Source organism: Ovis canadensis, chromosome 3, assembly GCF_042477335.2.
Source record: "Ovis canadensis isolate MfBH-ARS-UI-01 breed Bighorn chromosome 3, ARS-UI_OviCan_v2, whole genome shotgun sequence".
Classification (NCBI taxonomy): domain Eukaryota; kingdom Metazoa; phylum Chordata; class Mammalia; order Artiodactyla; family Bovidae; genus Ovis; species Ovis canadensis.
The window spans coordinates 195441998-195465848 of NC_091247.1; the positions used below are offsets into that span (position 1 = coordinate 195441998).

The window sequence follows — 23851 nt, forward strand, 5'->3', positions numbered from 1 at the left end:
TTTGAAGTGGAAAGAGAAAATGAAGAGGAATTAAAGAGCCTCTTGATGAAGGTGAAAGAAGAGAGTGAAAAAGCTGGCTTAAAAGTCAACATTCAAAAAACAAAGTTCATGGCATCCAGTCACATCACTTCATGGCAAATAGGTGGGGAAACAATGGAAATCATGATGGACTTTATTTTGGGGGGATCCAAAATCAGCCATGGAATTAAAAGACGCATGCTCCTTGAAAGAAAAGCAATGACAAACCTAGAAAGCATATTAAAAAGAGGAGACATTACTTTGCCAGCAAAGGTCCATATAGTCAAAGCTTTGGTTTTTCCTGTGGTCATGTACAGATGTGAGAGCTGGAGAACAAAAAAGGCTGAGCACCAAAGAATTGATGCCTTTGAACTGTGGTGTTGGAGGAGACTGTTGAGAGTCCCTTGAACTCCAAGGGTATCAAACCAGTCAATCCTAAAGAAAGTCAGTCCTGAATATTCATTGGAAGGACTGATGCTGAAGCTGAAGCTCCAGTATTTTGGCCACCTGATGCAAAGAGCTGACTCATTGGAAAAGACCCTGAGGCTGGGAAAGATTGAGGGCAGGATAAGAAGGGGATATCAAAGGATGAAATGGTTGGATGGTATCACTGACTCAATGAAGATGAGTTTGAGCAAACTCCAGGAGATGGAGGGGACAGGGAAGCCTGGCATGCTATTGTCCATTGGATTGCAAAGAGTCCGATATGACTGAGCAACTGAACAATTCTACTTAAAGGGGGTCTTCCCTGGCAACTCGGTGGTAAAAATCCACCTGCCAATGCAGGAGTTTCAGGTTTGGTCCCTGGGTCAGAAAGATCCCCTGGAGAAGGAAATGGCAACCCATTCCAGTATTACTGCCTGGAGAATCCCATGGGTGAAGGATCCTCTCTGGCTACAGTCTGGGGTCACAAAGAGTCGGACACTACTGATCATGCATATATTCTAACTAAAGTGGGTGTCCACCCCCAATATACGTCAGCCATTATTAGCTTTCAGCCCTTGTTTGTTTCTTTCATAACATTTTCAATTTTAAAATTATGTTATTACTGTTTGTTTGTTTGTTTGTTAGCTTTTCTACCTTTAGAATGAAAGTTCCATGACAGTGGGGCTGCATCTTAGTGACTGTAGTCTGTCTACCTTTGTCAGTGACCTGGTCACTGCTTATTCAATGTGTCATTTCCCTGAGGTCCTTCCAACTTCCTCTGGCTCTTCCACAACTGCAGCCCTCAAGCCTCTGCAGATTCACTAGAAGCAGGTAAAATGATTGAGAGAAGTTAAACTGTCTGTCTTATTTGCTGCCCAAAGGATTTTCTTATGTATTAAAAAAATTTTTTTTCTTCCGCCCAAATATATGTGTGTGCAGGAAAGATGTGAGTAGGGAAGAAGAGTGTGAAGGATTCACACATTTTCTTTCCAACTTGTGAGAGGTACAAATGGAAAGGGAAAATCTTTTGTAGAAAGTATGAAAATGAAATGTCTTTGGAGGCAGAGTCATGATTGATTGCCATGCACCCATTCCATGCAAAGTGAATCTAGTAAAAGATACATCACTGTTAAGAATTTGGGGAAAATAGGTAATAAAGACCTACTGGATAGCACAAGGAACTGTACTGAATACTCTTTAATGGCCAATATGGAAAAATGATCTATTGATTTAAAAAAAAGTGGAGGTATTTTGTTTTTGCTATCTAGTTACTAAGTCGTTTCCTGCTGCTTTGTGACCCATGGACTGTAGTTCACCAGGTTCCTCTGTCCTTGAGATTGACCAGACAAGAATCCTGGAGTGAGTTGCCATTTCCTTCTCCAGGGGATATTCCTGACCCAGGAATTGAACCTGTGTCTTCTGCATTTCACGCAGATTCTTTACAGCTGAGCCACCGGGGAAGCCCTGAGACAAATGTGTGTGTGTGTGTGTGTGTGTGTGTGTGTGTGTGTGCAAAGATTCACTTCAATATATACCTGAAATTGACACAATATTATGAATCAATAAAAAAAGAATTTGGAAAAAAAGGCATAAGCGATCCTTTTGGGTTTTTCATAGAGTTTTACCCTAAGTAGATATACAAAATTTTCTTTTCTTATATCAGCTTATCGTTTGTTTTCTCTCTCTTGACATATGTTCACCCTTTTTACTCTTGTACTTTCACCCGATGTGGTTCACCTTTTTTACCCAGTGAGGCATCTCATGTGATTCAGCCAGTTTCCTGAACACATTTGGTCCCATCAAAAAGCCATATCTTTTAAATTACTTTCTAAAAGAGACCAGGTCTCCAGAAAATTTGGGATATAGTGCATCTGGTTTAATTCAGGGGATGTTCCCAGAAATGGCAGGATCATTTCTACGTGGGCTCATAGGTGAATAGCCTTAAGGAGATGCTCTCCAGACAATCAACAATCCCTCTTTGCTAATCAGTCCTCCCACTTGCAGTGATGTTTATGACGGTCAAGTGAAAGTGAAAGTTGCTCAGTCATGTCTTGAAAGTTGTTCAGTCATGTCTGACTCTTTGCGACCCCTGGGACGATAGCCTGCCAGGTTCCTCTGTCCATGGGATTCTCCAGGCAAGAATACTAGAGTGGATTGCCATTCCCGTATCCAGGGAATCTTCCCAACACAGGGATCGAACCCAGGTCTCCTGCATTGCAGGCAGATTCTTAACACTCTGAGCCACCAGGGAAGTCCTGTGAAGGTCAGAGGACCTTTAACAATAAAAAAGTGCTTCATGATCTTTGGGCTTCCTTGGTGGCTCAGAGGTGAAAGCGTCTGAGCCTGGTGGGCTACAGTCCACGGGGTTGCAAAGAGTCAGACACGACTGAGGCTTCACTTTCACTTTCATGATCTTTATTCTCTGATTCCTAAGTCATTTTCTTAGGATACATTATGGTTTGCTTATTGTTCGCTTATCCCCTCACCACCATTTTTAGATCTAAGTATTGCTTTCATCTTTGCATGAAATGTTCTCTTGGTATCTCTAATTTTCTTAAAGAGATCTCTGGTCTTTCCCATTCTGTTGCTTTCCCCTATTTCTTTGCATTGATCGCTGAAAAAGGCTTTCTTATCTCTCCATGCTATTCTTTGGAACTCTGCATTCAGATGCTTACATCTTTCCTTTTCTCTTTTGCTTTTCACCTCTCTTCTTTTCACAACTATTTGTAAGGCCTCCCCAGACAGCCATTTTGCTTTTTTGCATTTCTTTTCCATGGGGATGGTCTTGATCCCTGTCTCCTGTACAATGTCACAAACCTCATTCCATAGTTCATCAGGTACTCTATCTATCAGATCCAGGCCCTTAAATCTATTTCTCACTTCCACTGTATAATCATAAGGGATTTTATTTAGGTCATACCTAAATATGGTATGGTCTGGCGGTTTTCCCTATTTTCTTCAATTTGAGTCTGAATTTGGTAATAAGGAGTTCATGATCTCAGTCACAGTCAGCTCCTGGCCTTGTTTTTGTTGACTGTATAGAGCTTCTCTCCATCTTTGGCTGCAAAGAATATAATCAATCTGATTTTGGTGTCAGACTTTATTTTTTTGGGCTCCAAAATCACTGCAGATGGTGACTGCAGCCATGAAATTAAAAGACACTTGCTCCTGGGAAGAAAAGTTATGACCAACCTAGATAGTATATTCAAAAGCAGAGACATTACTTTGCCGACTAAGGTCCGTCTAGTCAAGGCTATGGTTTTTCCTGTGGTCATGTATGGATGTGAGAATTGGACTGTGAAGAAGGCTGAGTGCCGAAGAATTGATGCTTTTGAACTGTGGTGCTGGAGAAGACTCTTGAGAGTCTCTTGGACTGCAAGGAGATCCAAGCAGTCCATTCTGAAGGAGATCAGCCCTGGGATTTCTTTGGAGGGAATGATGCTAAAGCTGAAACTCCAGTACTTTGGCCACCTCATGGGAAGAATTGACTCATTGGAAAAGACTCTGATGCTGGGAGGGATTGGGGGCAGGAGGAGAAGGGGATGACAGAGGATGAGATGGCTGGATGGCATCATGGACTCGATGGACGTGAGTCTGAGTGAACTCCGAGGGATGGTGATGGACAGAGAGGCCTGGCGTGCTGCGATTCATGGGGTCGTGAAGAGTCGGACACAACTGGGCGACGGAACTGAACTGACCTGACCTGATTGCTTGCATACATTTTGACTTTTGTCAGATGTTATGGGTCAAAACTGTTTACCATAACACGCAATAAATGGTGGAATAGCAAGGTATTCTGATAGCAGCATAAGTGCTGAACTGAGTGAAACATTTGCTTTGGTCTAGAGTGGTATTCATTTCACTACAGGAAATATTCAATAAATATTGCAAGTAACCTTTGCAAAGAAAACAAAGGAAAGAACAGCCGTTGCCTGGCAAACAATACATGTTTTAGAAACCATGCAACTCAGGAAAATGATGTTGAGTACTCTTTGACTGAGGATCTTTGCAGTATGGTGAACTAATACTCTTTAGCCAGGAATGTGAACAATACAGTTTGTTGGCTAGATCTCACATACTGAGAAGGCACCAGAAACTTCGGTGGGGAGGAGGGAAGACATCTCTATGCATAAAGCTTATTGTAATGTATATTATGTATATGTGCATCACATGTACTCCCATTACATGTTACTTTTTAAAAGAAAATATTTCAGACATTTATAGAAACTTAATCAGCACTGTGTATAGCATTATCAAATTGGGTCTATATGTATTCCCTACAAATGAATTTCCAGACAATGCTTAAGTGAATGCTCCCAACAAATTATAACTAGATTTAGATAGTATACCTGGTGTTTCATTTCTTTGTGCAATTAAGTTAGTTGATGATATTTTCATTTACAGCTTACAACTGAGAAAACAGAAATCTGGCTATGTCATCCAAATAATTCCACTGGACACTGCTGCCTCTCAGAATTCAGTGAAACAGGTATTTAGACGATGAAACAGTTATTTACAATTTTAATTTACTTTGCCCTGTCGTTCCTCACAAATCATCTGTATGCTGCCTTGTAAGTGCCATGTGCTTGCTGTTAATTAAAATCCTAAAGCAGCAGAACCAGCAAAGTGTGTCATTATTATTCATAGTACATTGTTGGCTAAGCCTTTTATAATAAATGTGTAACAAAAATTGTACAATGTGAATATTTATGAATTATCCTATAAAGAAATTGAGCTCTAAAGAAAATCTAAACAAACTATACTTCAAGAGGGAAAATCTAGTTTATAAAAGAGGAATGTATCAGATAATCTATTGTGATGATTAAATGAATGAACTTGTTAAAACAGGAATTGGGTATAAAATGTCATAAAATGTAGCAGATTAAGCTACTTTTTTTGAAGTCTTGCCAGATTTTTTTTTAATGAGTTAATATATTGCTTTTTAACAAAGAACTCCTGCAGGCAGAAAAGAAATTATATCTGACTTGAAAATTCCCATCATGCTTCATTCTCTGGTGGAATTTTGCAGCCTTGATGGATTTGTTACATAATCAGCTTTCAATGACTTCTTTTATTATAAAACAGAATTCTTGCCTAAAACAGCCCCACTCCCTTTTTTTCCCTGCTTCCAGTTTCTGAAATTACAAATGCATTTAAACAATGATCAAGTCATGCTGCAGCAGGCACAGGGAGCAAATGAGTAACTGCAGCAAGAAACTGCTAAACTTCGGTCTGAAATGCTAGCACTGGAGAAAAACTTGAAATCAATAGTACTCAAAAGTGTGAGCTGATAGAAAATAGGATATAGCTCCATGGGAAATAGGATATAACTGCTGTTTATCTTTGCTCTTCACTTAGCACATGGACAGCTGGTATATGCAAAACATTAATAAAAACAGTGACTTGCCATTTCTAACTATGTGTATTTGGAAGTATACTGAGGCAACTGTCATACTTTTTTTTTTTAAATACTGGGCAATATAACAATTAGAAAGCGAGATGAAATTTAACTAATGCAATAAAAAGACTATTTCACTTAAAATTTGCTTTACGATCGACCCAACATGTAGTAGATAGAACTCCTCAAACTCAAAGTATCCTTGAGCCTTCGGATCCCATTGAAAATATGTTGCTGCTTTTTATTTGTTTCAGATAAAACATCTCAACCTTCCTCCACATATTATTAATATGTTAATTTCCTCCATATTAACCCAATGTATTTTCTCAGCAACAAAAACCAAATTTATCACTACAAAATAAGAGATGTTTTCTTACAATCATGTAAAATCTGCCAAAGATATATGTGAAGTTTATGTAAGTATCAGCAGCTATTGCTACAAACTCTTTTAATGTAATATTTTACTAACAAAATAGTCCTTATCTGGTGATGATGGTCACACAATGTGAGTATGCTTAATGCCACTGAACTCTATACTTAAAAATTGCTAAAATAGCAAATTTTGTATTTCGTATATTTTGCTAAAATTAATAAAACACGAACAATTTTAAAAAGTATAGTTATGCAGTGTTCCCTGGATGCCCACCACCAAGCTTAAGAACACTTTATTGAACTTTGCTGTTTTATGAGAGACCTTCTAAGATCTCATCCTTCCACTTCTGTCTTCACAGCCCATCCCTGTCCTGATTTGAATTTTGTGTTGTTATTCCCTGGTCATATCATTTATTTATTTGTAATTAATTAACTAATTAATTCATTACTTTTTAGTTTTTGCTGCACTGGGTCTTCTTTGCTGCCAGTGGGCTTTCTCTAGTTGCAGTGAGCGGGGGCCACTCTCTCATTGTGGTGCACGGGCTTCTCGTTGCAGAGCAGAGGCTCTAGGGTGCTTGGGCTTCAGCAGTGTATCATGTGAGCTGAGGAGTTGTAGCGTGAGGGCTTAATTGCTCCACTGCATGTGGAATCTCCCCAAATCAAGGATCGAATCCATGTACCTTGTATTGGCAGGTGAATTCTTATCCACCAGGGAATTCTTATCCACCAGGGATAATTCTTTCCACCAGGGATAATTCTTATCCACCAGGGAAGCCGTATTACATCATTTAGTCTTGTCAAAGAACTTTATAAATGGAATCTCATACTATGTCCTTTTATTCAATAGCTTTTTTTTGGTTTAACCTTTAATCCCTGAGTTTCATTCACATTGTTACATGTAGTTGTACTTCAGTTATTTTCACTGTTATATAATATTCTATCACACGGCTCTACCATATCCACTTATTCATTTATGGTTGATCTTTTCATTGATAGTCGGTTGCTTCTGTTTTTTTCTTTTTCTTTTTTTTTTTGGTTTTACATATATGAGCCTTTTTTCTCCCTGAATCTATGAACAATTTTTTTTAATAGTAGTGTTTTAGCTGCCCCTGGAACAAATGACAGCTCTATCGATTCCGCTACTTCAGTGTGCCTGCAGTTTATTCAGAACCACACAATCTAACAAACATAGAGATGCCCTGTTTTCAAAGATGAGAATAAGTGGCAGATATTCATGACTCCCACATCAGGAGCGCCGACTTTGTAGTCAGACAGACCCAGTTTCAAATACTCCCTCCTTCTCTTAGAAATTATATGAAGTTAGATAATATCTCTGGGCTTCAATTCCCTTAAGTCTATTTTGGGACTAATAATATCTATCACATAGGGGTGTTGAGTAGATTTAACTAGATGGTCTACTTAGAGTACTAATTATTTAATACATTCTCAGTAAATAGTAATGATTAGTGATACCATAATTATAAAATAAATGGCAAGCAATCTTGAGAAAGAAGAATGGAACTGGAGGAAACAAGCTGCTTGACTTCAGGCTCTACTACAAAGCCACAGTCATCAAGACAGTATGGTACTGGCACAAAGACAGAAATATAAATCAATGGAACAAAATAGAAAGCCCAGAGATAAATCCATGCACCTATGGACACCTTATCTCTGACAAAGTAGGCAAGAATATACAATGGAGAAAAGACAATCTCTTTAACAAGTGGTGCTGGGAAAACTGGTCTACCACTTGCAAAAGAATGAAACTAGAACACTTTCTAACACCATACACAAAAATAAACTCAAAATGGATTAAAGATCTAAATATAAGACCAGAAACTATAAAACTCCTAGAGGAGAACATAGGCAAAACACTCTCCAACATAAATCACAGCAGGATCCTCTATGACCCACCTCCTAGAATATTGGAAATAAAAGCAAAAATAAACAAACGGGACCTAGTTAAAATTAAAAGCTTCTGCACAGCAAAGGAAACTATAAGCCAGGTGAAAAGACAGCCTTCATAATGGGAGAAAATAATAGCAAATGAAGCAACTGACAAAGAATTAATCTCAAAAATATACGAGCAACTCTTGCGGCTCAATTCCAGAAAAATAAACGACCCAATCAAAAAATGGGCCAAAGAACTAAATAGACATTTCTCCAAAGAAGACATACAGATGGCTAACAAACACATGAAAAGATGCTCAACATCACTCATTATCAGAGAAATGCAAATCAAAACCACAATGAGGTACCATTTCATGTCAGTCAGAATGGCTGCTATCCAAAAGTCTACAAGCAATAAATGCTGGAGAGGGTGTGGAGAAAAGGGAACCCTCTTACACTGTTGGTGGGAATGCAAACTAGTACAGCCACTATGGAGAACAGTGTGGAGATTCCTTAAAAAACTGGAAATAGAACTGCCTTATGACCCAGCAATCCCACTGCTGGGCATACACACCGAGGAAACCAGAATTGAAAGAGACACGTGTACCCCAATGTTCATCGCAGCACTGTTTATAATAGCCAGGACATGGAAGTAACCTAGATGTCCATCAGCAGACGAACGGATAAGAAAGCTGTGGTACATACACACAATGGCGTATTACTCAGCCATTAAAAAGAATATATTTGAATCAGTTCTAACGAGCTGGATGAAACTAGAGCCTATTATACAGAGTGAAGTAAGCCAGAAAGAAAAACACCAACACAGTATACTAACGCACATATGTGGAATTTAGAAAGATGGTAACGATAACCCTGTATGCGTGACAGCAAAAGAGACACAGATGTATAGAACAGTCTTTTGGACTCTGTGGGAGAGGAAGAGGGTGGGATGATTTGGGAGAATGGCATTGAAACATGTATATTATCATATGTGAAATGAGTCACCAGTCCAGGTTCGATGCATGATACAGGATGCTTGGGGCTGGTGCACTGGGATGACCCAGAGGGATGGTATGGGGAGGGAGGGGGAAGGGGGGTTCAGGATGGGGAACATGTGTACACCTGTGGCAGATTCATGTTGATGTATGGCAAAACCGATATACTATTGTAAAGTAATTAGCCTCCAATTAAAATAAATAAATTTATATTTAAAAAATAAAATAAATGGCTGTACCAAGAATCACTATGCAGAGATACTTCAATTATTAAAATAAAGAAACTTAAATTTAAACTCCAGGGAAGGTTACTGTAACCTAGATCTCAGAGCTAAGAGCAGCAGGGCAAATGAGTTGGCGACCCAGCACAGCCATCGTCCATAAGATAAGGCAAGGGTCCAAAATGTCCTCGCCTTCTCTTTCTCACCCCAAGTCCCCATTAAGCTCCTAGTTCAATCCAGCTGGGCCTTGGTGAGCAGTGAGGAGTAGAGTGATTAGGGAGATAGACAGTGACACAAGACCACAGGAGGATTTCTTGGAAGCTGGACTACAATCCTTCTCCAGCTCTCTATTCATGTTGAGCTCATGGGCAGCACAGAGAGCTTGTGATTAACCCTCAATCATGAACAAAATGACATTATTGCTGCCTAACTATAATCTAGTTGGGAAGTTAGAAATCCTTATAAGACTATTGGAGAGTAATGAAGAAAAGGTGATTGTGCAACTGTGAGTTTTAATTTAATAGCCATATCCTAAGAAAAGCTATATGATACAGTAAATCATTATCAATTAAAATTGGCTATTTGTTTCAAACCTTGCCACTTTGTTTTTTTAAAAGGGCAAATGTTCCCTACATCTGTGTCTTTATTCCTCCCTGCAAATAGGTGCATCAGTACCATCTTCCTAGATTCCATGTGTATGCATTAGTATACAATATTTGTTTTTCTCTTTCTGACTTATTTCACTTTGTATGACAGACTCTAGGTTCATCTGCATCACTACAAGTGGCCCAATTTCATTCTTTTTTTTATGGTCAATTAGTATTCCATTGTATATATGTACCACAACTTCTTTATCCATTTATCTGTCAATGGACATTGACATGTCCTGGCTATTGTAAACAGCACTGCAGTGAACACTGGGATGCATGTGTCTTTTTGTATTATGGTTTTCTCAGGATATATGCACAGGAATAGGATTGCTGGGTCATATGGTAGTTTTATTTTTAATTTTTTTAGGAACCTCCATACTATTCTCCATAGCTTTTGTATCAATTTACATTCCCACCAACAGTGAAAAAGGGTTCCCTTTTCTCCACATCCTCTCCAGCGTTTATTTTTTGTAGATTTTTGGATGATGGCCATTCTGACTGGTGTGAGGTGATACCTCCTTGCCGTATGGATTTGCATTTCTTTAATAATGAGCAATTTTCAGCATCTTTTCATGTGTTTGATGGTCATCTGTATATTATCTTTGCAGAAGTGTTTGTTTAGGTCTTCTACCCATATTTTGATTGAGTTGTTTGGTTTTTTGATGTTGAGCTGCATGAGCTGCTTGTATATTGTGGACACAGTAAGGGAAGGAGAGGATGAGACCAACTGAGAGAGTAGCATTGACGTATATAACTGCTGTGTGTAAAAGAGCTAGCTAGTGGGAACCTGCTGTATGCACGGGGTGTTCAGCTGGATGTTCTGTGGTGACCTAGATGGGTGGGATGTGGGTAGGAAGGAGGATCAAGAGGGAGGGGACATGTGTATCCATATAGCTGATCCATGCTGTTTTACTGCAGAAACTTAACATTGTAAAGAAATTATACTCCAATTAAAAAAAAAATAAAAGGACAGTATTTAAATAAAAATATAAAGGAGAATGTGCTTATAATTCAGTATTTTGTTCCCTATCCAAATGTCATCAGCGGTGGTTCAACACGATATATCCATTTCAAGTTAATTTGCTGTCTTTGTCTGTGTTCATCAGTATCTTAAAAAGTGGTTGTTCACTTGATTGACAGGGAAGGTGGATCAATTCCCTGCAGTTTAAGTGACTGAGCCTGACCAAGGTTACCTGCAGACAGGGAGTCGTTTTCACAGACAGAGCTGAAATATTGAAACTCATCGCTCTATACCTCTCCATTCCCTGCATTCCCAACTCAAGTAAAGATCTATTTTTGTCTGGGAGGTCTAAGCAAGGCATCGTGTTGGTGACAGGATGAATGGCTGTCACGGGGAACCCGAACTCCAGCTTCTCAGTGACAGCCTGACCCTGCCTCTCCCCCCGGGGTGCTTTGCTGCTTATCAGTGGGACGAAGACAAGCAGACGGAGGTGCCGCTGTGCTGCAGTGCCTTCAAACATACAGCGCCCATGGATATAAATCAGGACTTCCATTTCTGAAGCAATTCAACAACTCTTTAGCCCAGAGGATGGTTACAGTTTAAGAAGATATATTTGCAGAAGCCTTTGAGAGTCGTTTTACATTAAGATGCCCAGAAAACAAAACAAATGAATTGAAAAAAAAACAAAAGCATCGGCCACTCCATTGTAAAATTGAAAAGACTTCTCTACCTATACTGGTTCTGAAAGTAAATCTACTCTTCTCCCCGGGTGGCAAATACAGATGTAAACACCTAGTTAGCAAAATTTTCCTCTCTGGGTGTATGCATTGCGTTGTTTCCAAGAATACTGGTTTAGTGAAGGTGTCAGCTGTCATACTTACAGCCGTCACTCATGCCACAATTGAAATGATGTGCTCTGTATTCGTCTACGCTTAGGACAGGATGCTCATCATCTAGCCAGGGAATGAAGCTTCTGACATTCTCTTTAGCTGTTAAAGATAAAATGCCTAAATATGTGCACTAGCTCACTGCTGAGTAAACATCTTCATTCACAGTACACCTTTGATAATCCTTCCTGAGGTCATCAGAGGATGTGTTCTCCCTCTGACCACACTGAAAGCAGTTGGGGACAGCTAGTCTGCCTTCTTGCCTAAAGGGGGTGACTGCTTTTAGAAAAAAATTCCAAGAACAATAGACACTGTTAAAAAGAGATAAACCAGGGTGTTAGTTTCCACCGTAATTCTTGCATCCAGAGAAGCCAATAATTCTACAAGTAATTAGGGCATACCACTTCTTTAAGGTATTCATATAGTCAAGGATTTTTCTCATGTGCTTCCTTCTAAAACAATTGCTTACTACAGAATGAAAATCTGTTAAAATTGAATGTGAATCTGAATTTGTTTTATACTAGAAAAAGTGGAGAGGAACTGTCTCATACAAATAGGCCCATCAGAAAAAAATTTCAAAAGAAAGATTTGTTATCATTTTCCCAAAGGATCTATCTTGGGAATCACCACTGGCATATGTGCAGGAATGGCCCAGCTGTTTATTACTGAGATCTAATTGACACATGACATTTATTAGTTTCATGTGTATGGAATGGTCAAGTTCTGATAAAGACAGTTGGTTAGGTACCTGGTCTTGTCTTTGCTCTTTCACCTCAACAAGCGATATTGCCTTCTTTTGGTTATTTCTCTAGCTACTTGATCAATATCCATCAGGTTTCTAGAGTAAAGTGTTTCCAGAGTTTATGCCTTCTGCTCATGGATAAGTATAAGTTGGTTTTTAGCATCAAAATGTCAGAGGGCTGTTTTGTTGGAAGGTGAGGAGCTCCAAACAGCAGGTAGCTGGTGATTGAGCTTTCAGATGTTTTCTGTGATGCTGAGTTAGAGGGTACATGCCGTGGTCCCTCCCTGCTCATTACTAAGTTCTGGATTCCTCCTCCTTACTTAAGTGTGGTGGGAATCAGTAGCATCCTTGGTACCTGGAGGTCTGTTAGAGATGCAAAACCTCAGATCCCTTCTTTAGGTTTACTGAATCAGAATCTGCATTTGAACAAGATCTCCAGCTGACCTCTAGGCACATGAAAGTTTGACAAATGTTTCTGTACTGTATCAAAGAGTCATCCTATTTGTACTTTGCTGATCTCTCCCTTTGCCCTAGTTACTTTAAGCCACCCCATATTTCTTACTATTCAATTTAATTACCCATGGATAGGGATTACAGGTTATGTTCTGCCTTTTCTGGTAGAATATGAATTCTGGATTAAGGAATGACAGTACAAAAACTGGGACATTTATATATTAAATCTTAGACAGTCTAAGTATGTTGCATGAAAAATGTATCCTTGGGACTTCCCTGGTAGCCCAGTGGTAAAGAATTGGCTTTGCAATACAGGGGACACAGGTTCGATCCCTGGTTGGTGAACTAAAATCCTGTGTTGCCACAAAGCGACTAAGCCTGCACACCACAACTGGAGAGTCCGTGCACCCCATTGAGAAGAGCTCACAAAGATCCTCCATGCTGCAATGAATTCCTGATGCAACCAAATAAATAAATGAGTAAATTAATTTAAAATGTATTATTAATGTATTGGTCTAATCAAAACCCCTGGCTAAATACGGTATTTACTGTGTTATGTGCTAAATTGCTTCAATCATGTCCGACTCTGAGCGACCCTTGGGCTTTAGCCCCCCAGGCTTCTCTGTCCATGAAATTCTCCAAGCAAAAATACTGGAGTGGGTTACCATGCCCTTCTCCAGGGGATATTCCCCACCCAGGGATCAAACCCACATCTCTTATAGCTCCTGCATTAGCAGGTGAGTTCTTACTCTATAATGATAATAATAATAATAATATCATAAGTAAAATAGGAGAATAAACTTTTTTTGGCCTCTGAATTTCCATATTTCATGTTTTTGTCAATATCATGATTGCCATCACTTGGGAAAGGATCAAACTGATTTAAACCTGAAGAAAATAAGTAAATAGATGCGAACGTCTTAGAGAAGGTTCCTGAAGCTAATGTCTTCAGCACCTGAAAATTTAAATGGAAATGTGTCTTTTCTCTTCTTGAAGCTGGATACCCTGGATAATTTTTGTGTCACATGTGTCTGTGTCACAAAAGTCTAGACTGGGGGAATGTCACAGTTCTACTCATTCAAGTCATTGAGAATACTGTGATGGTCTTTTCATTTGACCACTTTAGGGTCATATCAGTGATTTCAGCTCAAATCTCCATAAGCACATTGTATTAGATGTGATCAAATTTTATGAAAAGAAAAAGAAATTATTCAACAGTAAGCAAATAGGCAAATTACAGTATTCTAACACCCCGCAATGAAAATTGTTTATAGTATGCCAATTACTGGGCTTCCCAGGTGGCTCAGTGGCAGAAAATCTGCCTGCAGTGGAAGAGACACAGGTTCAGTCCCTGGGTCAGAAAGATCCCCTGGAGGAGAAAGTAGCAACCTAGTCCAGTATTCTTGCCTGGAAAATCCCATGGACAGAGAAGCTTGGCAGGCTACAGCTCATGCGGTTGCAAAGACTGAACGTGTGTGCGAGTGAGCACGTGTGCACACAGACACACACGTGCACACAGACACACACACAGACATGCTGAAAGTGAAAGTGAAGATTGCTCCGTCGTGTCCGACTCTTTGAGACCCCATGTCCATGGACATGTCCATGGACATGTCCATACAGTCCATGGAATTCTCCAGGTCAGAATACTGGAGTGGGTAGCCTTTCCCTTCTCCAGGGGGTCTTCCTGACTCAGAGAGCAAACCCAGGTCTCCAACATTGCAGGTGGATTCTTTACCAGCTGAGCCACAAGGGAAGCCCAAGAATACTGGAGTGGGTAGCCTACCCCTTCTCCAGCAAATCTTCCTGACCCAGGAATCAAACCGGGGTCTCCTGCATTGCAGGTGGATTCTTTACCAGCTGAGCTATCATTAATTACTTGGTGTACATTGTCTTCAATTCTATTACATTATTCGGATCTTAGGGTTCAAGAAACTAAGGCTCAGAGAAATCTAAACACTTTCCCAAGTTTATACAAATAGTAAATGATGGAGTTCTCAAACTGAAATCTGCCCTTCCCACAGATTGTATCTTAAGAAGCTATATAGCTATTAATCACTTGACATATGATGAGTAATTGCCATTTCAGAAAGAAGGGAGAGGCAGCTGCAGGTAGGAGCCTCCTGCAGTGCTCCTCAGCCATGCACAATGGAGTCCTTGGCACTGCTGGCCTGTAATAACTGTCTATTGAAATGCTAGGTTGAAGTGAGCCCAGGTTTCCAAAGATCCGGCTTGAACTGCCCATAGGGGATTTGTGTTCATTTGGCAATTTGTTTCTATAACTATAGTAACTTTTACAAATGCTGCTATTTCCTGGAGGTATTTTCTCTATTATTAGTCCTTCTCACTTTTATATTCTACCTCTCCATCAGTCTCAACTTCCACCCTAGGGCTTCCCTAGCGGTCCAGTGGTTAATCCATCTGCCAGTGCAGGGTACACAGGTTTGATCCCCAGTCCAGGAAGATCCCATATGCCAAGGGACAACTAAGCCTGTGTGACCCAGCTACTGAACTTGTGCTCTAAAACAAGAGAAATCACCACAGTGAGAAACCCATGCAGTGCAATGAAGAGTAGCCCCCACTTGCCACAACTTGAGAAAGCCCTTGTGCAACAGTGAAGACCCAGGGCAGCCCAAAATAAATAAATAATAATAATAAAAAACTTCTGCCCTAAAAAGACAGCCAACCACTACCCACAGACATGCTTCCTTGACTCTGATTCTCCTTCATACTATTGTTCCTACATCCCTTTACCCTCTTACTTCTTGAAAGAGTAGCTGTGTCACCAGGTCAGTTCAGTTCAGTTGCTCAGTCATGGCTGACTTTTGGCAACCCCATGGACTCCAGCACACCAGGCTTCCCTGTCCTCACCAACTCCTGGAGCTTGCTCAAATTCATGTCCATTGAGCTGGTGATGCCATCCAACCATCTCATCCTTTTCATCCCCTTCTCCTCATGCCTTCAGTCTTCCCCAGCATCAGGGTCTTTTCCAATGAGTCAGTTCTTTGCATCAGGTGGCCAAAGTGCTGGAGCTTCAGCTTTAGCATCAGTCCTTTCAATGAGTATTCGGGTTTATTTCCCTTAGGATTGACTGGTTTGATCTTGCTGTCCAAGAGACTCTCAAGAGTCTTCTCCAACACCACAGTTCAAAAGCATCAATTCTTCGACACTCAGCTTTCTTTGTAGTCCAACTCTCACACCTATACATGACTACTGGAAAAACCATAGCTTTGAATAGATGGATCTTTGTCGGCAAAGTAATGTCTCTGCTTTTAAATATGCTTTCTAGGTTTGTCATAGCTTTTCTTCCAAGGAGCACGTGTCTTTTAATTTCATGGCTACACTCACCATCGCAGTGATTTTGAGCCCAAGAAATTAAAGTCTGTCACTGTTTCCATCGTTTCCCCATCTGTCTGCCATGAAGTGATCGGAACAGATGCCATGATCTTTTTTAAATGTTGAGTTTTAAGCCAGCTTTTTCACTCTCCTCTTTCACTTTCATCAAGAGGCTCTTTAGTTCTTCTTTGCTTTCAGCCATAAGGGTGGTGTCATCTGCATATCTGAGGTTATTGATATTTCCCCCAGAAATCTTGATTCCAGCTTGTGCTTCATCCAGTCTGGCATTTCACATGATGTGCTCTGCTTATAAGTTAAATAAGCAGGGTGACAATATACAGCCTTGACATACTCCTTCCCCTATTTGGAACCAGTCAGTTGTTCCATCTCCTCTAACTGTTGCTTCCTGACCTGCATACAGATTTCTCAGGAGGCAGGTAAGGTCGTCTGGTATTCCCATCTCTTTAAGAATTTTCCACAGTTTGTTGTGATTGCTGTATCACTCACTGTCTATATATCATTAGTTTTCATTTATTTCTGAACCTCTAACCCTCCAGTTTTCTCTTCCATCACTCACTGAATCAAATGTAACCCTGTTTAATGGGTCTTATTATACTAAGGCCCAACATTCTTTCTAATGGAGGAAAATGAAATAGAATATAAACTATCTTTTTGGATTAGCTGTTCTAAGCCATCTTTATGCAGTGGATTTTATATATTTTTTCTCATCTACCCCTGATAGTAACCTTGTGATATTTTAAATCATCAGTATCATTATTTAAAACTTCAGAAACAGGTTCAGAGTCTTCAATAAAAATAAGGCAGAAATCTGACCCAAACCCAGTTCTATCTGGCTCAGTATGCCATGCTCTTTTATTACCCTAAGAAAGAAAGAAAGGGAAAAGGGAGAGAAATCTGGAATGGAAAGAAAAGAAGAGAAAAGGACTGCAGGCAAGTTGGAAGTAAAGATTTGAATTCAGGGAAGTTTCTCTGCAACAAGGAAGAGATTCATGGTGGCCATTCCATTAGTTTCATTGCTACTACTGTGTTTTAATTTTATTAACAAAGGTCCATCTAGTCAAGGCTATGGTTTTTCCTGTGGTCATGTATGGATGTGAGAGCTGGACGATAAAGAAAGCTGAGTGCAGAAGAATTGATGCTTTTGAACTGTGGTGCTGGAGAAGACTCTTGAGAGTCCCTTGGACTGCAAGGAGATCCAACCAGTCCATCCTAACGGAGATCAGTCCTGGGTGTTCATTGGAAGGATTGATGTTGAAGCTGAAACTCCAATACTTTGGCCACCTAAAGTGAAGAGCTGACTCATGGGAAAAGACCCTGATGCTGGGAAAGATCGAAGGTGGGAGGAGAAGGGGGTGACAGAGGATGAGATGGTTGGATGGCATCACCGACTCAATGGACATGAGTTTGAGTAAACTCTGGGAGTTGGTGATGGACAGGGAGGCCTGGCGTGCTGTGATTCATGGGGTCGCAAAGAGCTGGACAGGACTGAGCAGCTGAACTGAACTGAGCAAGAATACCTTAACATTGGGCTTCCTGGTGGCTCAGCAGTAAAGAATCTGCCTGCAGTGCAGAAGATGCAGGGGATGCAGGTTTGATCTCTGGATCAGGAGGACCCCCTGGAGGAGGAAATGTCAACCCACTCCAGTGTTCTTGCCTGGAGAATCCCATGGACAGAGCAGCGTGGTGGGCTGCCATCTATGGGGTCACAAAGAGTGGGATATGACTGAATACACACACACATCCACCTTAATATAGGCCTAAACATCACAGACAAAAGGGAAAAACAACATTAGCAACAAAAATGCAGTGTACTCAATGGAAAGACCTCTGATTCTCTCATTCAATTATGTTTTCATTGAAAAATGTTTTGCATTTAGGATATCAGCTTGCTAATATGGACTTCCCGGGTAGCTCAGTGGTAAAGAATCTGTCTGACAAGCAGGAGACTTGGGTTCGATCCCTGGATCGGAAAGATCTCCTGGAGATGGAAATGGCAACCCATTCCAGTATTCTCTTCTGGAGAATCCTATGGACAGATCCTGGTGGGATACACTCCATAGGATCACAAAAGAGTCAGACACTACCTAGCGACCAAACAACAACAATCTACTCGCCAGTGCTGCCACCTTGCTCAACTTTCTGAGGTTTCTGCTAATGCCCAAGAAACTAGGGTATAGGGCTGATATGGAAGGAATTTACTGATCTGTGTGTGCTATTTAAATTTCTTGAAATTATTCAGATTTTTCTGGCCTAGAAATCAGGGCAGAATCTCAGGACAGATGGCTTGGTAATGAGTTTTTCACCTCTTTCAGCTGCCAAGCAATTTGGAAATTGCACGAGGCCAGGCCCTGTCAGTGCAGTTTGGCGCTTCAACTTGAAGACTAGTCTGACACCAGGAAGTTGTCAGCATCATCAGCTAATGCTTAGCAAATGTGGCACACCAAGTGTCATGGAAATGGAAAGAAAAAAATGTTCTGTTCCGATTATAGCCTCCTCACATGTTTGGGATGCAACCAATTTCTCTGTTGAGTTAGACGCTCAACTTCTGTCTCCAGTCCAGGCACTCTTCTTAGTTTTGTTCTCCTGAATTTGGTTATCTATTGGGCATCTCTACTTGGATATCATGCAAATACCTCAACATGCCTATCCTCAAAACTGAGTTCTTATTACCAGAGAAAACTCTTCTTGCTCCAGTGCTTCCTATTAATATCTTCAGTTCAGTTCAGTTCAGTCCCTCAGTCATGTCTGACTCTTTGCAATCCCATGGACTGCAGCACATCAGGCTTCCCTATCCACCACCAACTCCCAGGGCTTGCTCAAGCTCATGTCCATCAACTCAGTGATGCCATCCAACCATCTCTTCCTCTTCATCCCCTTCTCCCTCTGCCTTCGATCTTTCCCAGAGTCAGGGTCTTTTCCAGTGAGTCAGTTCTTCGCACCAAGTGGCCAAAGTATTGGAGCTTCAGCTTCAGGATCAATCCTTCCAAGGAGTATTTAGGACTAATTTCCTTTAGAATTGAATGGTTTCATCTCCTTGTTGTCCAAGGGACTCTCAAGAGTCTTCTCCAGCACCACAGTTCAAAAGCATCAGTTCTTTGGTGCTCAGCTTTCTTTATGGTCCAACTCTCACATCCATACATGACTACTGGAAAAGCTATAGCTTTGACTAGATAGACCTTTAATGTCTCCGCTTTTTAATATGCTGTTTGGGTTGGTCATAGCTTTTCTTCCAAGGGGTAAATAAAATATACCTTACAATATTTATATTCTTATTTATAGAAAATAAGAATAACATATTTATTAATATCTTAATAAATATTAATATCATACAGCCATCTAACGGCTTCCCCCATGGCACAGCAGTAAAGAATCTGCCTGCAGTGCAGGAGATGCAGGTTTGATCCCTGGGTCAGGAAGATCCCCTGGAGGAGGAAATGGCAACCCACTCAGTATTCTTGCCAGGACAATCCCATGGACAGAGAAACCTGGTGGGCTACAGTCCATGGGGTTGCAAAGAGTAAGACACGACTGACTGAGCATGTCTACTGGTTACATCTGAAGCCTTTCTTGACTAATCATCTCCCTCCCTGCACTATATCCATCCACTCACCAAGGTGTGTTGGTTCTGTTTCCTAAGCATCTCCTGAATCTGTCCATTCCCATCCGGACCATCAAATTTGGCCCATACAACATATTAAAAAGCAGAGACTTACTTTGCCAACAAAGGTCCATCTAGTCAGGGCTATGGTTTTTTCAGTAATCATGTATGGATGTGAGAGTTGGACTGTGAAGAAAGCTGAGCACCGAAGAATTGATGCTTTTGAACTGTGGTGTTGGAGAAGACTCTTGAGAGTCCCTTGGACTGCAAGGAGATCAAACTAGTCTATCCTAAAGGAGATCAGTCTTGGGTGTTCATTGGAAGGATTGATGCTGAAGCTGAAACTCCAATACTTTGGCCACCTCATGCGAAGAACTGACTCATTGGAAAAGACCCTGAGCTGGGAGGGATTGGAGGCAGGAGGAGAAGGGGATGACAGAGGATGAGATGATTGGATGGCATCACGGACTCGATGGACATGACTTAGGGTAAACTCCGGGAGTTGGTGATGGACAAGGAGGCCTGGCATGCTGCAGTCCATGGGGTTGCAAAGAGTCGGACACGACTGACTGAACTGGACTGAACTGGGTGTAGGTCCCCCACTGAAGCTCATTACCTTTTCCTCTTCTGCCAAATTCATTTTTTCTGTGAAGTTAGGGTGATACTGAACATCAGATCATGCTGTTCTCTCGGTGGAAACTGTTCCATGCTTTCTACTGGTTGGAAAATGAAGTCTGAACATCTCAGCATAACTTAGAAGGCTCTTATCCACCTCTTCAGCATTATTTCTTACTAGTTAGTCATTTAGTCAGCAGATATTTATTGTGTTTCAGACCTTGTTTAGGCTCTAGATATACAGTAGAGACTTACATGCTGTTGGGAGCACACAGTCGATAAACATGGAAATAAATAAGTGAATAACGATTTTCAGTTCAGTTCAGTTCAGTCGCTCAGTCGTGTCTCACTCTTTGTGACCCCATGAATTCCAGCATGCCAGGCCTCCCTGTCCATAACCAACTCCCGGAGTTCACTCAGACTCAATGTCCATTGAGTCGGTGATGCCATCCAGCCATCTCATCCTCTGTCGTCTCCTTCTCCTCCTGCCCACGATCCCTCCCAGCATCAGTCTTTTCCAATGAGTCAACTCTTCGCATGAGATGGCCAAAGTATTGGAGTTTCAGGTTCAACATCAGTCTTTCCAAAGAACACCCAGGACTGATCTCCTTCAGAATGGACTGGTTTGATCTCCTTGCAGTCCAAGGGACTCTCAAGAGTCTTCTCCAACACCACAGTTCAAAAGCATCAATTCTTCGGTGCTCAGCTTTCTTCACAGTCCAACTCTCACATCCATACATGACTACTGGGAAAACCATAGCCTTGACTAGATGGACCTTTGTTGATTTTAGGTACTGACAAGTATTCACAAGGGATATGTTCATAGTATTTACCTCCTACCAGCCTTCCCTTGTCCTATCTAAACTAACTTATGTGCTTCTGACTTGTGCTTTCCTGTAAACACATGTTTTTGTTGTTGTTGTTTAGTCCCTAAGTCATGTCGGACTTTTTGTGAACCTGTGGCCCACCATTTTTGTAACACACCAGGCCCCTCTGTCCATGGGATTTCCTAGGCAAGAATACTGGAGTGAGTTGGTTGCCATTTCCTGCTTTAAGGGATCTTCCCAATCAAGGGATCGAACTCCTGCACTGCAGGTGGATTCTTTACTACCAGTGAGCTAGCAGGGAAGCCCAAGCACATGTTAAAACTGTTGCAATTTAGCATGCTTTATTTTATTTCTTGCTTATTTGTCCTCTGTGCTTGATCCTCACAGATTCGAGAAGAGCAAAGATTCTTTTTTAGATTTTTGTATCTGATCCCAGTGCCTAACTTTTGCCTGGCATGTCAGGTGTTTAACAAATATTTATGAAATAAATAAATGTTATCACTTCCTTAGTGTAAATTGATTGATAAGTTCATATCTGATTGCGTGAGAAAAAAATATGGTGACATAAAAAATTGAGTGAAAATAAAAGCAAAATAGGCCTTCTGAAATTTGTGCTTTTCAGATATTATAGACTTACGAGAATTATGCTGAACTTTCCAGGATAGAAATGGAGTAAAATATTCACGCCAAAACACTAAATCCTTGCAGATAATAAAATTCTATATATTACTGATTTCTTAGCTTTTCTCATTTGCTAAGAAAACCAAATTGAGAGAGAACTTTGGAAAATTGCAAGATGATAAAAATATGGTCTGTAAAACACTTGCAAGGAAGAAACATAGATGGCTTCTATGGCTATATTAGGCAAAAAGAAAGAAAGAAAGAAAATAAGAAAGCAAGGGGGATAGAAATGCATGATCATGTTGGGAGATGCTATGTTAATACCGTTGGTTTGTTCAGTGTGCTGACCTTTCTAAGATTGTACCTATTAATCCATTCTATCAGACTTTAAGTTTTTCTAAGTAGGAGTAGAAAGGTGTTTTGCCCTTTGAAAGGAAAATACCATGATCACATGATCTTCCATTTTCAGGCTCTGTGGAGAGCATTTTTGTCTACCTGTGCTCACTGCAAAGCAAGAAACTCACAACACATATCAACTTGAATAAAGGTTTGGGTTGGCTTTTATTTGTTTTTCTAAAAAAAAAATAGTTTGTCCCACCCTTAGAACAAAGTATTTGGTTACTGATTTTTACTGCTTTATCCTGCTAAGGGTGAAAGCAACTTCTGGAAGACTTTGAGTGCCAGCCCATTATTATTTTCTTCTTAAATTCTTTCTTATAACATCCTGTGCTTTTTCTGTGGTGGTTTAGGGTGTGTACCAGAGTTTCTATTACAAACATTAGCTTTCAAAAAAATCTTGGCATACAAACTCCAAGAATAGTTGTCTTATCAAATTCTCTTAAAGATGAATAGTGCTTTTTCACTCACCACCATTCCTCACCAAGCTCACAGCTTGAAAATATTCCATTCTATATATCTATGGTTGGAAATCATAGTTGCTGGGTTCCCAAATGGAAACAGTCACAGACAGAATGCAGCACAATGTTTTGGAAAAGCCATGGGCTTTGGAGTTACAAGCCACCAAGCCGCCCCCCTTTTCATCTCTCCTCAATTCTTTATGTCAAATTTACCTCTTGAGTCCATCAGTTCCAAACTGGTCAAGGACTTGGTGTTGGTGTCCTTGGAGTTGCTGGTTTAGCCAGCCTACTGTCTTTGTAGAAACTCTATAAAGCTTTGTAGAAGCTCCGGGAGATGGCGAAAGACAGGGAAGCCTGGCATGCTACAGTCCATGGGGTTGCAAAGTGTCAGCCCGGACTGAGAGACTGAACAACAATAGAAACTCTTGCATATAAACTCCAGTACATAAACCCTTAGTGGGACAGAAAACCTTCCACATACTTCTTAACAATTATAATGTACCCTATACTTTTCTGTACATATCCTTTACTATCAAGTAGTTAGGCTACCTCTCATTCCATAACTTAAGCCATGAGTGAAAGATGGACTAGTAAGAAGAACCTGGTCTGGAAAAATACCTTGCTAACGAATTCTGCAAACCTGTGTGGCAGCCAGATGAAGACTCTGATGTCCCCACTGTTTAAAAAAAGAGAAGAAAAAAGTACAGAGATCACAATTACCAGTGGCCACTTGGAAAAACCCATAGAGCGTGCCCCTGGCAAAACTCCTTAGAGAGATGGCTTCCCAAATATGGAAAATATAAAACAAAACCTTCTTTATTTATGAAAATGATTTGAATTTCTCATTCTCTAGGCCTTATGGTTTTATTATGAAAACCAAATTCAGTTTGCTTAAGGGGTGAGAAAGAACCACTTCCTCTTGCATCAAGTTATGGAATAGCACATTTTTAAAGCTCTGTAATT

General features: G+C 40.5%; 1 protein-coding gene across 2 annotated transcripts in view; it reads left to right on the plus strand.

Moving 5' to 3' along the window:
• Window positions 1-23851, plus strand: part of LMNTD1 (lamin tail domain containing 1) — a 525827-nt gene that overhangs the window by 154474 nt on the left and 347502 nt on the right. Inside the window, exon 3 of one of the 2 annotated variants that reach the window (XM_069585540.1) lies at window positions 4849-4933. The exons of the other annotated variant lie outside the window; for it this stretch is intronic. The gene's annotated coding sequence lies outside the window, so the exon portion shown is untranslated. The remainder of the gene's footprint in view (window positions 1-4848; window positions 4934-23851) is intronic. 2 annotated transcript variants of the gene reach the window in all.